Consider the following 14100-nt stretch of genomic DNA (forward strand, 5'->3'; position numbering starts at 1 on the left):
CAGCGGGAAAGGAGGCGGCGAAGCCCGGCGGGTCCCGCGGCCGCAGGAGCGGCTCCCCAAGGTCGAGCGAGCGGCGGGTGGAGGAGCCGGTGTCCGGAGCCGGGCGCCCGGCAGTCCCGCGGGTTTACCTGTCGGCTGGCGGTAACCGGGCACCGGAGGGGGGGGGGGGGGGGGCGGACAGGGGCGGACCAACAAGGACAGCCCGCAGCAGCATCTCGCAAAGCGGCTGAAGGAGAGATTGCTACTTACTTCAAGGAGTCCAGCTGCTGTCCTGAGGGACATGCAAGCGACAGAAACGGGCGGAATTTTACTGTGCTTGATCCGCACCCGACGGAAAGGGGAAAGGAAGAAAGGGGAAAGGAAGAAAGGGGAAAGGAAGAAAGGGGAAAGGAAGAAAGGGGAAAGGAAGAAAGGGGAAAGGAAGAAAGGGGAAAGGAAGAAAGGGGAAAGGAAGAAAGGGGAAAGGAAGAAAGGGGAAAGGAAGAAAGGGGAAAGGAAGAAAGGGGAAAGGAAGAAAGGGGAAAGGAAGAAAGGGGAAAGGAAGAAAGGGGAAAGGAAGAAAGGGGAAAGGAAGAAAGGGGAAAGGAAGAAAGGGGAAAGGAAGAAAGGGGAAAGGAAGAAAGGGGAAAGGAAGAAAGGGGAAAGGAAGAAAGGGGAAAGGAAGAAAGGGGAAAGGAAGAAAGGGGAAAGGAAAAAAGGGGAAAGGAAAAAAGAGGAAAGGACAGCTTTCTCCCTACATTGTTTTAAGCACCTACTTCTTTCCAGGCTGGAAAACCCACCCAGCGAGTTGAAGCCTGCAGCTATACCAAGTGGCACAGTACAGTGCTATGCGGAGATACCCTGAAAGGCTGCACAAGCAGAGAGAAACTTACACTTTCTTCTCTTCTCTGCTTAGCTGTCCTTACCACTAACGGAAAGGAAACCCTGGGCATTACTACTCTGGAAGCGTTCAAGAGTTCTCGGCAAAGATATTAAATATTTTGCAGAAGTTTTACATTTCCCACCGAGTAGGTCTTTGTGGATCCCACCAGTGTGCACACATGCATTTCCTGCCCAAAGTCAGGCCCGCGGTGGCGTGCCCCTTGGGGCTGCACGTGTCCCCAGCCATCTCCTGTTCCTCCGCATAAGCGGACTTGGGGAACAGCCATGACTCATCTCACAGCAATTTTGAAGCGGGGAGAGAACCTCTCAAGAATCTGAACCCACTGCTGTTTGTGGATATCTTCTCAGTTTTTGCATTTCTATTTTTTAACGTTACATCTTAGCAAGTAATTTATCTACATGTTCCTATTGGTTGGACATTACAAACATGAAAAACCACCAGCACGACTCCACGCTTCCCACCAACTCCATGGCAGATCCCAGCCTATGAAAAACCGATTCATTTCAACGACAGCCAGCCCAGACTCCTCCGCACAGGGGACTGCCACAGCTTGGATGCTTGTACCATGCAACCAAAGTTTTTGTTTCAGGATTCCCAACCCTAGAGACGCTTTGCTCACGCCACATCTGCCAGAAGCATTGCATGTTACTCTGACCCCCAGGCAACTGGCTTACCCAGCCTCCTCTGACAGCAAGAGCATGAATGATGCTTTTTTTTCGGTGCATCAGGGCAGCCACTTCAGCACCAACCTCAAAACCTAAGAGCATCTAAGCATTAAAAATTTAGCTCTGGCAGAAGCACCTGGCACCTGTGCTATCCTCCACTCTTACCCCAGATGGGAAGGCAGGCTGGTACACGGGCTGCCCCAGCCACGCAGCTATGAATTACATAGCAGAGTGGAGGCCAGAGCGCTGCTCCAAACACAATGGGAATCCTGCGGGGAGAAAAAAAAAAAAAAAAAAAGTCATTTTTCCCAGGAAGTTACAGAAAAGGCTGGAGTAATCTACCACACAGTAACATGTATGGATTTTAGGGACTAGCCAAGTCAAGAAAAAAAGCAAAAGTGGGAGACTATGAGAAATTTAGGAGCCTCATCAAAACATGCTGCAATAATGATAAATTTAGAAATGCTGCCTGCCTACATGAAGTTTGGCAGAGCTTTTTGAAAAAATGCTGACACTAGAATTGGGCACTGTTTGTGTAATGGTCTCACTTTTGCTCTGTACAAGAGGTAGTGTTTTCCCACTCCTAGGTGATACTCCACGAAATTTTATGCTGAGCAATTGCATTTGAACTAGAGGGCCAAGTGTCATGCTGTAGCAATTAGCTGTCTGCCAGGATCTGCTGCATCTGTTCAGTGTTGCTCCTTTCCAAGGTAGCGTTTCCTATATCGTAGAGGTTGCCTCTCACGTTTGGCCCTGATCCTCAGACATTCAAATTACTCTCTTCCCCTGAAATCAATGAAAGCTGGGAATCAAAATACTTTCAAGGAGCAGGGATGCAGTTTCTAAATATGATTTTGTTCCTGAATACATTAAAAACAAAGTTGTTGCAGTCAGCTCCCTTTATTAAGCTGTCAGGCTGGTTTCTTCCAACTGTCCCGTCCTCAACACATCATCTTACAAGTTTTCTGAGTCACCGATGTTGATCAACACATCTTTGAAGGACCCCAGAAATGCTTCACTGGATGTTTGTTTTCCAAGTTACAATTCTTCTTTGAATTTTGCAGCTAATCAGTTTTAAGATTATTTGATGTAGACTATGTCGATTTTCTTTTAAATCAGCAAGTCATAGAAGATCCAAAGCATATGTCCAACTGCTTTCACAGGGCTGGCTGATGATGGCACCCGGACAAGCTTCTAATGTTTCTTAGAAATTACTTTTTTTCCATAAAAGCATTCTGATACCACTACCAAAACCACCAAACCACTGGTTCCTTCTCTCACCTGCCATTCCAGTTTGGATGGTGTATCAGGTCCCCATTGTCACCTACTGATTTTCTCTGTGCAGTTGGGAATTCTGCAGTGTTTCAAGATGTTAAAAATCAGTATTACACCTCCAGAGCAACTGAGCCAGTTCCTTTATTATTTTTGCATGCTTATTTCTCACTTCTGCACAAGTAAATGGGTTTATAATGAGCAGCTGCTGTTTTATGTCCTATTTAGCAGTTGGATAGGATAGCTTTCATTACTACAGTAAGCTCTGAATAGATCTTTTGCCTTTCTTTTGAATTAAGAAATTAATTGGTTTTCTATTATTTTTATGCTATTGCCTCTGTCAAGTATCAGAACTGCAGTGTTCTTCAGATCGTATTTCTTCCTGTGCATATTCAATGTGTATTGTCCTTACCTGTAGATATTTGTACTTATGCCCTCCCTTAGCAGTGGCCAACAATGACAGTAAATTGACAGTAAGGAATACAATCAGCTTTTTTTTTTTCTTCTTTTTTTTTTTTTTATGATATATGGAGGGGCAGCAGTACAAGAAAGCGCTAACTTCCTTTCCCTTCTTAGCCGCTCATGAAGGAAACAACAGCATTACTATGACTGCTGTGGCCAGATACACTTCGAGAAGGGTCTACATGAAGAAGTAGGCTGAAACTACCTGGAAACAAAGCAGCTTCCAGCAGCCTCAGCACCTATGGGGAAGGTACTGCCACACACTTAGAGCTGGCTGCTGGCTCAGGCTGCGAGCTGAAAAAAGCCCAGGACTGAAAGGAAAGAAATTAAGTTTTCTGATTCTCCTGTGTACAGCCAAGAAAGGATTTTTCATTCCTGAGAAGCAGAGTTGCAGTAACATACTGTAAACTATCTCCTAACTGAACAAGCCAAACTCCTGAATTTTGGGCAGCTGAAAGGTAGTGATATGAGACTATTTGCACTTCTCAGACTTAGCAGCTGAGCTCAAGGAGTAAACTCTAGAAAGACTGTGTGGCATAAACCTTGAAATGCTTCCTTCAAAAAGATGAGAGCCAAGTAAATAAAAACTTTACACTTGAGACCTATCATGAAACTCACCCTTCTCTTTGCTGATACTGCATGAGCGACAGTCTGCTTTGGCACGTCAGCGATGCCAATGTAAACACAAAACAGACTCATATAAAGACTAGAACCAAAATCAGCCTGCCACCCTGGTAAGCAGCAAGATAGCAAGAAAATCATACCTATGTACTGAGGCTTCCGTGTGAAGGACTGAAAATGATCATCAGTTTGTCTAGAACAGAATCTGGAAGAATTAGTGGTTTTTTAAATAGAAAAATTATTTCTGTCTTTAAGAAAGAGATTACTCTTTATCAGTTTTGAAGCTCTTCTCTGTCATGAAACTCTTCTTTCTAACCAGACTGAATCATCTGATATATGCAAAATTACATTTAAGAGATGCATATTTTGCAAAGAAGCATCAAACAGAGTATTGCGTTAGCACTCATATGCAATGTTGTTAAACAGGACACTTAAAATGATGTGTTCTGACTTGTACATAATCCCATTCCTATAAATACTGCCTGAATCTCCTCAAAAGCAGTGAAAGGCACTTGTGTTAGTCTAAGAGAAGGGATGGAGGCAGGGTTACTTGAGGTCCTTTGGAAACACAGCAAATCCTTCAACATTAAAGATATATATAAATAACAATCCATATTTGTGTATATATATGCAATTATTTCTCTCACATTGTTCAACATTAAATATTTGTTAGCAATTCTAGAATCAACATTGGGGAAAAAAAAAAGCAGCTAGATTTTCTGAAGAGAGTGTCCTTTAACAAAGTTACCCATGCAAAATTTTGCTGGAAATGCCCATGGCTAGCAACTTCATGAAGGATGCTCCTCTGTGTCGAAGACCGAAGCCTTCTCACAAACTGTTCAACTCCAGCATAGGAGTTCAACTTTTACCTAGGCTTAGGGAAAACAAGCTAAAGTCAAGATTTGTGCGAACAGGGAAGTGCAAACCATATCCCCAACACTGTTTAAATCCTGCCATTTGCACTTAGGTCAGGAACGAAAGAAGGATTTTCGGTAATTTCATGTCAAGAGTTGGACTACCCTCCATAAAAGGCACTGCCCAAACAGACTGTGGCTTCATTTCTCTAAATGCTATTCAGCATGACAGACTATGAGATGGAGTTCAATCTAAATTTAAGCACTCGCTTTAGACTATTAATAGAAGAAAAACGGGTAGCATGAATCATCATGTGGGAGCTGCAGAGCAACAGCTATTTATTTTCTATAATAGTAATATATAGAAGTTACCTTTATACAATAAATGAACTGTTGGAGTTGCAAGGCCCAGCAGAAGTAGTCAGATGATTCTTCTTCACTTACACTATTCTCATTTTATTCTAAGGAGCAATGAGAGGGCAATCCTTATTTAACTTGACAAAATACACATTGTGTATAACCAAGCTCTGTCCCAGCACAAATTGGAGATAAAAAGTAGCTACTGACCCTGCTCCTCACCACTCCCTGCTAGGGAATAGTGCGTGCTGGAAATGTACGTGCAAAATGATGGAACTTCATAGGTTTATAAAGTTAAATTAGTGTTTTAGCACCCTGTTCCAATGCCTGTATAACATATAACATCTGTAACTCTGGCCAAGAGGAAAACTGCAGCATGCCTTCCCTTTACGTTTCTTCTCTGGACGATAGTCCAGCTATATTATTTTGTTAGAGCAGCGATTTTGGGGAAAGATTTTTCTGAAGGACTGAAAACCTAACAGCTCCTGCACTGCAAAACTGTCAATGCTCAACACCCCTCAGGATCATACCCTCCAACGTTGTGATTTTCAAGAGAGCGCACTGGTTATGTGCACTGCAGGCTTTACCCTGGGCTTTACTCCACTGCAGTTGATGGACTGTGAACGTGGCCCCAGAGGGACACACAGCGTTAACTCAACACGCTGGCATTTCGGTGCTCTGTGGTATATTTATTTTTGAAAAATATGATATTGTCAACAGCTCAGTGAAGTTGTCTCCAGACTGTTATGTCTCCTTCTCAAGTTTCTTTCATTTTTAAGAGCTTAACTTTTAGGCTTCTGGCGTGAGGAAAGAGCCTAAAATGGTTTAAGAAAAGGAAGCATAAACAAGGGATTGAGCTATGCGCAGCACTGGAGAGAAGCACAAATATTTCCTCACACTATATAATCAATGCAAATGTCTAGCAGTAAAAATACTGTGATAAGACACTACTGTGTTCGATCCTATTTTCATAATGCGATTAAGGAGGTTCCAAAGAACTGAAAATCCTGAAGGGCAAAGAACACCTAAGAAAAGTCTACGCTGTACATAGAGAAATTCAGTTCTACAAACAGAGTTCAGCTAAACCATGGTGATACAGAGGGCAGTGGCAGACAAAGACTAGTAAAAACCTTAACTTGGATTAGGATTGATGGCATCAGTCCCTTATCTACTTTTCTTTTTTTAAAAATTCACAAACAAAATTTTTTCTAAACAGAGACTTGCATGGGAAAAGTTTCAAACCAACTTTTCCAATACAAATGAAGCAAATTAAAAACATTTAATTAGACATAAATGCTCTTCTAATCTTGAGATGCCAGGAATAGAGACACTAATTAGCTAACTTCTCCGTTCAAGGTGTTGGATTGCAGCATCAAGCAGTAATTCATATGGAAGGTATTGGAGCTTTCCACAATACCACCACTACGTAAATTCAGAGAAGAAATTCTGTACCTCACTAAACCTTGTGTATTGAGGACAAAAAAGAAAACACCAGTTTAAGAAACAAGAACGCAGATGGTGGGCCCAAGGAAAGATAGTGCTGAAAAAAACCCTGTAGACAAAACACTAAGTGAGGGAGCTAAGAGAGGGTGAACAACGCGAAAGGCACAGAATTCAGCACTTCTTTTTTTAAAAGTCTTAACAGTAGCTGCAATTGTGAAAGCCTTTATGATAAGAATTTTAGCTGAAAGTTCTGTAATGTTAACCTCGTTCCTATATAGAATTTAACTGCAGAACAATCGTGACTCCAATATAAGCTTTTGTTATTTAATACAATGGAATATTACATTGCTGTTGCTTCTGAGGTTTTTATTTAACTATTCCATATAGCTGCTGTTTTACATTATGGTAAGTCCTTCAAAATTATTTAAGTGATTTTATTATATTCAACTTAAACACACTTATGGAGCTAGTTCCACATGTTTAACAAAATTCTGTAGTGACAGCTTGGAAGACAATCCATGAAAAAAACTTTAGTTAGGGAATATTATTTCAGTGGATATGGGAAAGAAAAGTTGCAGCTCTACAGATTATGCAGACACTACTGTTTTAGCATACCTCAAGCCTGGCCTCTGCCCGGCTCACCGCTTCTGTCTTGACCTTCAGATTGCCAATTGCAGGTGTACAAGTCACTTCTGCAATGCAGTCATGCACTTGCTACAGAAAAGAAGAACATCTATTTTCTGACATGAGTTTACTACACTACACTTCTAAAACATTTATTTTTAAAAGAATTATGAAAACTGAAGATCCATGCTTAAAAACAGGATATAAATCCATTCTGAGAACTAAGAAGAGTTTTCTTAAACCACTCAAATTCAGGGAGAATATTTCACCTCAACAAAGAAGTGAGACATTTTCTTGCAGAATAACATTACTGAGACAAAAGACTTTTCTGGATTGCTGAATGGTCAGAAAACGTCACACAAAATCTCAAAAAATTATGTAAGAAAGAGAATTAAAATACGTATACTAGTCAGTGCATTTAAGAACACAATTTGCAATAAACAGGAGCTCAATCCAAACCTCTGGATCCAATTTATTCCAGAGCACTTGAAACTAAAGCTCTAAAACAGCATTTGAAAACAGTTACCATCCAGGATGATTGAGATGAAATCAGATTTAAGGTGTTCTAGTCTTTATTTTCACCTGGAAATTTCATTTTTGGGCATCTACTTTAAATACTCTGAACTGTTATAAAGATTAAGTCCCCAATCCCTCCCCAGCCCAGTTCCTAGAGAGAGAGAGAGAGAGGGAGTGAGCACGTACACAGGCATTGCCTTACTTGGGTTGGGTTAAGTAACATTTAAATAATTCTAATGCTGCAATGCATTATGGAAGTTACCTAAATTGAACATATTCTCTGCAATTCCCTTCTCTTACTCATATTCAAGACTAGGACAATACAGGCTAAGCAGATGCCTTAAATACGTACCTCTTATCCAGGGTATTCACCATCTTATAATTTAAAACCCTTTGGGGGTAGATACCCTAATGTATGCTGGTATACCAAGAGAGACATGGCTTCCATAAAATCATGAGGTTATTTGCATGCAAATCATTTGCATGCCCTTCTCATCCATAGTGTATAAACCTCCGCAAACTACTTCCTGTAATATTTACTCCTGAAAAACCACGGTGCCAGAAATAGTGTTAAAATATTCCCTTTTGTAGTGGCTTCACTCAAGAAAACATCAACACACATTTTGCTATTTGCAATCTTTATTTCATGAATAATTAAGAAGAAAACATGGCAACATTGGCAAATTGAAGGCATACATACTAAATACTCATACAGAATACATTATGGAGAAAGTAAATGCCCAGATCTTTAGTGGTCCTTGCAAACTAAAAGCATATTGGTCCTCCAAAAGGTTTAGCTTAAAATATGCTTGCTGACCTTTTAAGTTCCAATGATTAACAGCTTGTGCCTTTCAAACCAGGAACAGGGTAAAATACAATTTGAACATACTTCCAAATTTTCCTCAAACCTGTATTTCTCAGCTCTAACCAGAAGCAAACAAAAAGTTTTTTTCCTCCTTACCTTTTAAATATATACACTAATACACCACCCTAAGTATTCAAGACGCAAGCACTTCTTGAAACATGTTCAGTTTCATTAAGAACCTGCAGATGTACATATATGTATACACACATGTATATATGTGTGTATATATACGTACATATATTCATTTATGCAAAACCTCTCTCTACATGTATAACGTCCATATATGTCAATGTGTGTGTGTAAACCATTTGAAAGGGTTCTGGAAAAAAGAAAAGCGCTTGTTGTCTAGAACAAGAATTACTAAACCCATACATGTACTGTTAGGTAAGTCTAACAGTTGTGTTTCAAGGGAGTGTAAAACCAATACAAATCAGAAAAGCTGGATGGATGAGAAGAGCTTTCAAGAATCACTGGTTTTTACATTATCTTTAAAGGCCACGGAAAATTAACTTTAAATTAGCTATTTAGGAGATATTATTACTGGCTGCAGTGTCATCTCAAACAAGGTTAGTCCTTAACCAATATACTGCTGTGAAGTTAGACTGAGATATCAACAAAATTCTGTCCTTTCATGAACTCCAAAATTCACCATATTGTTCTGTCAATTCTGCCTCACACCTGAACTGAAAGTACCCTCATCCGAGAGTTGGAGGGTACCAATTAATGCCCTTCTGACTTTGATCTGGAGAGTTGTCCAATATTAAAAGGGTTCACTGATTTATTTCATGTACATCGAACAACTCTTGATCATTACTGACCTAAAGTGAACTTACAGTCTGGAGGCTAACTAGTCTATGCTTTGTTTAGTAGCGTTATACTTTCTTCCCATTAGATAACATACAGAAAAAACATTTCTGTTCAAAAAAAACCCTTCAGATACGTATAAAAGTGCTACTTAAAAATAGTTAAATTGACCTTATAATACACGTAAAAACGAAAGTTTCTAACAAACTGAAATGTTGTAAGTTACAAGGATTAATTACTTGAGTATGTTACGTGTACATATGCCCTCTTTACTGAACTGATTCCCAAGTAATCATCCTAATTGAGCATATGCAATAATTGGAAACCAGTAAAAGCCTCCAGAGAAATTTCAACAATGGAACGAAAAAAGAGCCTCTTCCTCCCCATTTGTTGAAATAAGAGTTCAGAAACAAAAATTGACTATTCCATTATTGCAAATGCAGTCTACTGTCAAGACAAGTCAGTTCATGAACTGCGGAACCAGGACTGCCAATGGCTCCTCTGCAGCAGGAAGTGTCCACTGGGCTTCCTACCTACCATATAAATACACTAGTTACATGCAATTAAAATAATACATATACCACTAGAATGAAAATGCACGTAATACATTGCTATGCTGGGGCAGAGTAGGTTTTCAGCCTTGACTTCCCCAAACGACTTGTTCATATTCTAGAACTCTATGCAAAATACAAAAGCCTTAGAAAAAGTGCAACAAAACTAGCTTCATGACATTTTTCTTTCCATTTCCATAAATACAATCTCATAAAAATATTATTAAACAGAAGCATACTTCCCAGTGGAGAACAAACGTGCCACATCTCAGCTTTGAGTAAGTGATTTTGGCTAAACTGAAACCCCCTGAAAATAGGGGATTAAAATGAAACCAGCTTAATTGCATCAGGCTGCCATAATATTCTGCCAAAAGTTTACTCTACTGTTTTGTATCCACGAGTCCTGCTGGAACTGATGGGAACTTTATGTGAAACTCTGTGGCAGACAGTGGCCTAAGGGTAAGGAATATTCCAAGTAAAAGCTAATGTCAGTTGGAAAAACGTCATCTGGTATTCATAGGTTTTACTGAAGTTTCAGTGTGAGGAAATAATTCTACTACCACAGAATGAATTAATTTAAGGAGGCCAGGATAGTGGCCTTGTCAAACTGAGTTCAAGGGTGTTGCATCCCAAAAATTGGCAAGCGCAAATACATAAGGAGAAAAAGACACTCGTATCAACACTCTAACAGAGATCAGAACTGTACAAACCTTGATCTTTTAAGTTACTCAGCATTAATTATCAAAAGCATACTTGCTACATATTCCAAATGCTTAACATCTTGGCTTTGACAATTACAAAGCGTACTACAACACTGATACTGAAATCAGGGAATACAACCGAAAAAACTTAGCTGAATGAAGGACTGGGAATGCTCAGCAAGCCGGACAGTAATTTAAAACCCATCCAGCCACTCTCCTTTGAAAGCAGAAACACTATTAAGAGATACCTTTCTAAATAGGGACAATTGAATATATTAAGAGATGGCTATGAACTCTTAACTCATCTAAGGAGTTGACAATTTGGGGGCAAGAGCACCTGATGGACACCCTGGGGTGATGTAGGCTACAGGGGAGATAAGGAATTCATGGGGGAGAGTTAAGCAGCTCTAACGTGTTTTGCCAATCAACACACACCAACTTGGGAAAGCACGGTGGCACGTCCAGAACTTGTGAATGATGACTGCACTTTAATACCACTTCTCACCAAATCATTCCTCAAACTGGTTAATGTTACTAAGTATTCATATCCTAATGCTAGCTTAAAGAAAGGAACTGCAGAAATAGAGCTTGGCAGAACATAAAAATAAAACAGAAATAAATATTTACCAAGTTAAGGGAAGGACCACAAACAAACTATATAGTTAAATCAGTCTGTACATGAACACTACTATTTTAAAATCCTCTTTCTTAGGCCACCTCAGCAAAAGTATTACTCACAATAGGCAAAAAATAGTGTAAAGGTGTACAACTGGATTCCTTCCCAGAAGAATTCTGCCCCTTAATAGCTCCTGCTTGATGCAGCCCGCAGTTAAGCTGTGATTGTATTAGTTGCAAGAGGCAAATAAGTAGTAAAGTCACCACATGAGTCCCATGAACGCAGTTTTAAAGGCTTAACTTTAGCCTATGCATAGCTTCATGCCAGCCATCCAGAGGGGGCAGCTTTGGAAGATATTATCACCTATCACCTGAAAACCAGACAGCGTTCCCAAACCAATCACAAGCAGAACACAGAAAGTAAGAAAAACACCCAGAAGCTCTCCATATCTCCAACTTCCCAAATAATCTTGTTTAAAACTAGGCTATAACAAAATCTGTACCCTGGGCCAAAACTCTACAGAAAGAGAGAGAATTGAGTAAAAGTCATTTTTTGGTGATGCAAAACATGCAACAGAATCCAAATGTCTGAAGTGTTGAATCAGGGAACTGAAAAAATAGGTAAGAACTTAACATTGAGATTATTAGCAGAAATGAGATGCCGATGAGAATTTTTCACCATGGCTACAAAACTCTTAAGGCAGATCCTTAGCAGTTTAAACCACTGTACTGCATCATTAGAGCAAGGGCCAAATTTATTTCTCCTTATGCATGTAAAACCAGAGTATGACTCTGCCAGTGATATTAATACAAGTTTACACCAATACATTAAAGCCGAGTTCATTTAGCTCTGGCAAATTAAGGGGCCCCTAAAGCATGATGATGGACTTTACAGAAAAAACACAAACAGTGGAAATATTTTACAAAATTGGAGACAAAAAATTATCAGAAATGCTACATGTAACTTGATGAATATATTTTATGCAAAGGAGACAAAAATTTACTTTTAAATCAGAATATGCTGTAATTAAATATTATATTCTGGGTAACCTAACCACAAACACAATTTTAAAAGGGAAAATTTCACTAACAATTTTTCAGAGGCATGAGAATGAGAGGTCTTTGTGAGGGCCAGAGATCCACACCAGAGATATTAATTTAGTATTTCTATTTAAATATACAAGACAACCACATCAAACTGGATCAAACAAAACCAACTGAAAACCAAATCAAGTGTAATCCATTCTGAAGTCATCTCAGTTCTGTTATTGTTAGATACTCCATACCAAAACCTCTCTGACAGAATTTTCCCAAATAACCAAATTTTAATTTTTCCTCCCATCCCTTTTTTTTTTGGTAAAGAAAACCTCACAACTGTTCATTCAGTTCATTGCTAATGATCTTGCATCAGGATGACAACTAGCCAAACTGAATACACATCTGGCTCTAAACTGACCTCTCTAATCTATGGAAGCATTTCAGTAAACAGGATCCAGAAGATGATATAGCTGTAAGTGCATCAATATGTTCAACAGCTCCATTTTGTTGTCCACCCCACCCCTACAGCTGGCAATGAGTAACCCTGATATACTACAGCACAGGCATTTGCAAGGCACATATTAAAATGCAATAATATAAATTGATGATAAAATATTTGTCCTTTCTTTAGTACATTCAGAAATATTTTCTGGATTAAAAAGAAAGTAAATCAGCATAAACTTGCACTTCATAGGTACAAAAAAACAGGCTGTTTCAGGATTGACTATGGGTAGGAACCAAACAGAACAGTATCATCCACGTCCAGAAGAGCTACAGCTATTCTTCCTCTTGAAAAACTGAATGCAGTTTGAACCTTCAGAAAAAACATGTTGTACAATGCAGCAGGGCATTATGTTTGTTTTAGATCTTCCATTGCTTCATTACTTCCACTTGGACAGCTGCGCAGCATCTTATGTGTAAAGGCTCAGATATATCATTATAAAAAAACCCTCTTCATGAAGCCCAATATTCCTTTACAGATATGAATTCAGCAGAGGTTTATCAGACAGATCACACCAAGAAGTTTGCAGAGCTCTGAAGTTCAAAACAAGATTATTTTTCTAATTACTAATAACTTTTTTTTTCTCACTCTCTCTGAAGACTAGCAGCTCATCTTTTTAACAGAAAGTATCTGGAAAATGTGATTTCCCCTTTTACAAATGGTTAACTATTAGTGTTATTTCAGTTAAGGACTAATACAACATTCCAGGTAAATGAAGTTGACCACTGGACAGAAAAAAATCAGCTTAAAGCTCAAATTACCTTAGCAAAACAGGTCATGAATTAATTTAGACCAAGAAATGCTATCCTTTTCATTAGAAAAATATTTTCTTAAAATCTAAGGCAATAAATAAGACAATCATAGATAAGGATGTCTGTTCAGAGGGTGAATAAAAGGGTTTTTTAAACACAAATTGGCAAAACCTGGAATTTAGAAGTAGGAGATGGAATGTGAGAGCATTAAAGTGTATTTCCAATAAGACTACTCTTACTGAAACTTATTTGAAGAAATGAAGTAAACAAAATTTTTTTTAAGAAATATACAGGAGAGGAAATTGTATATCAGACTTATATTAAAATCTGTTAATGAAGATTTTTCACTTGAAGCCTCTCTTGCAACAATTGTCTTTAGATTATGTTGGCTCTTCAAATGCACCAATTAATAATCTGAGGGTATCTAGCTACTTTTAGGGTTCTAAAGAACTGTAAGAATGTGTGAGACACTGCTGCTCTGAAAACTTCTCTAAAGGCCCTCAGTATGGATTAAGTAGTTATTCTGCAAACTTTTTGTAATTCTCACAGGCACATGTCAGTGTAAATGTATATTT

The sequence above is a fragment of the Harpia harpyja genome, chromosome 9 (genome assembly GCF_026419915.1).
Source record: "Harpia harpyja isolate bHarHar1 chromosome 9, bHarHar1 primary haplotype, whole genome shotgun sequence".
NCBI classification, from domain to species: domain Eukaryota; kingdom Metazoa; phylum Chordata; class Aves; order Accipitriformes; family Accipitridae; genus Harpia; species Harpia harpyja.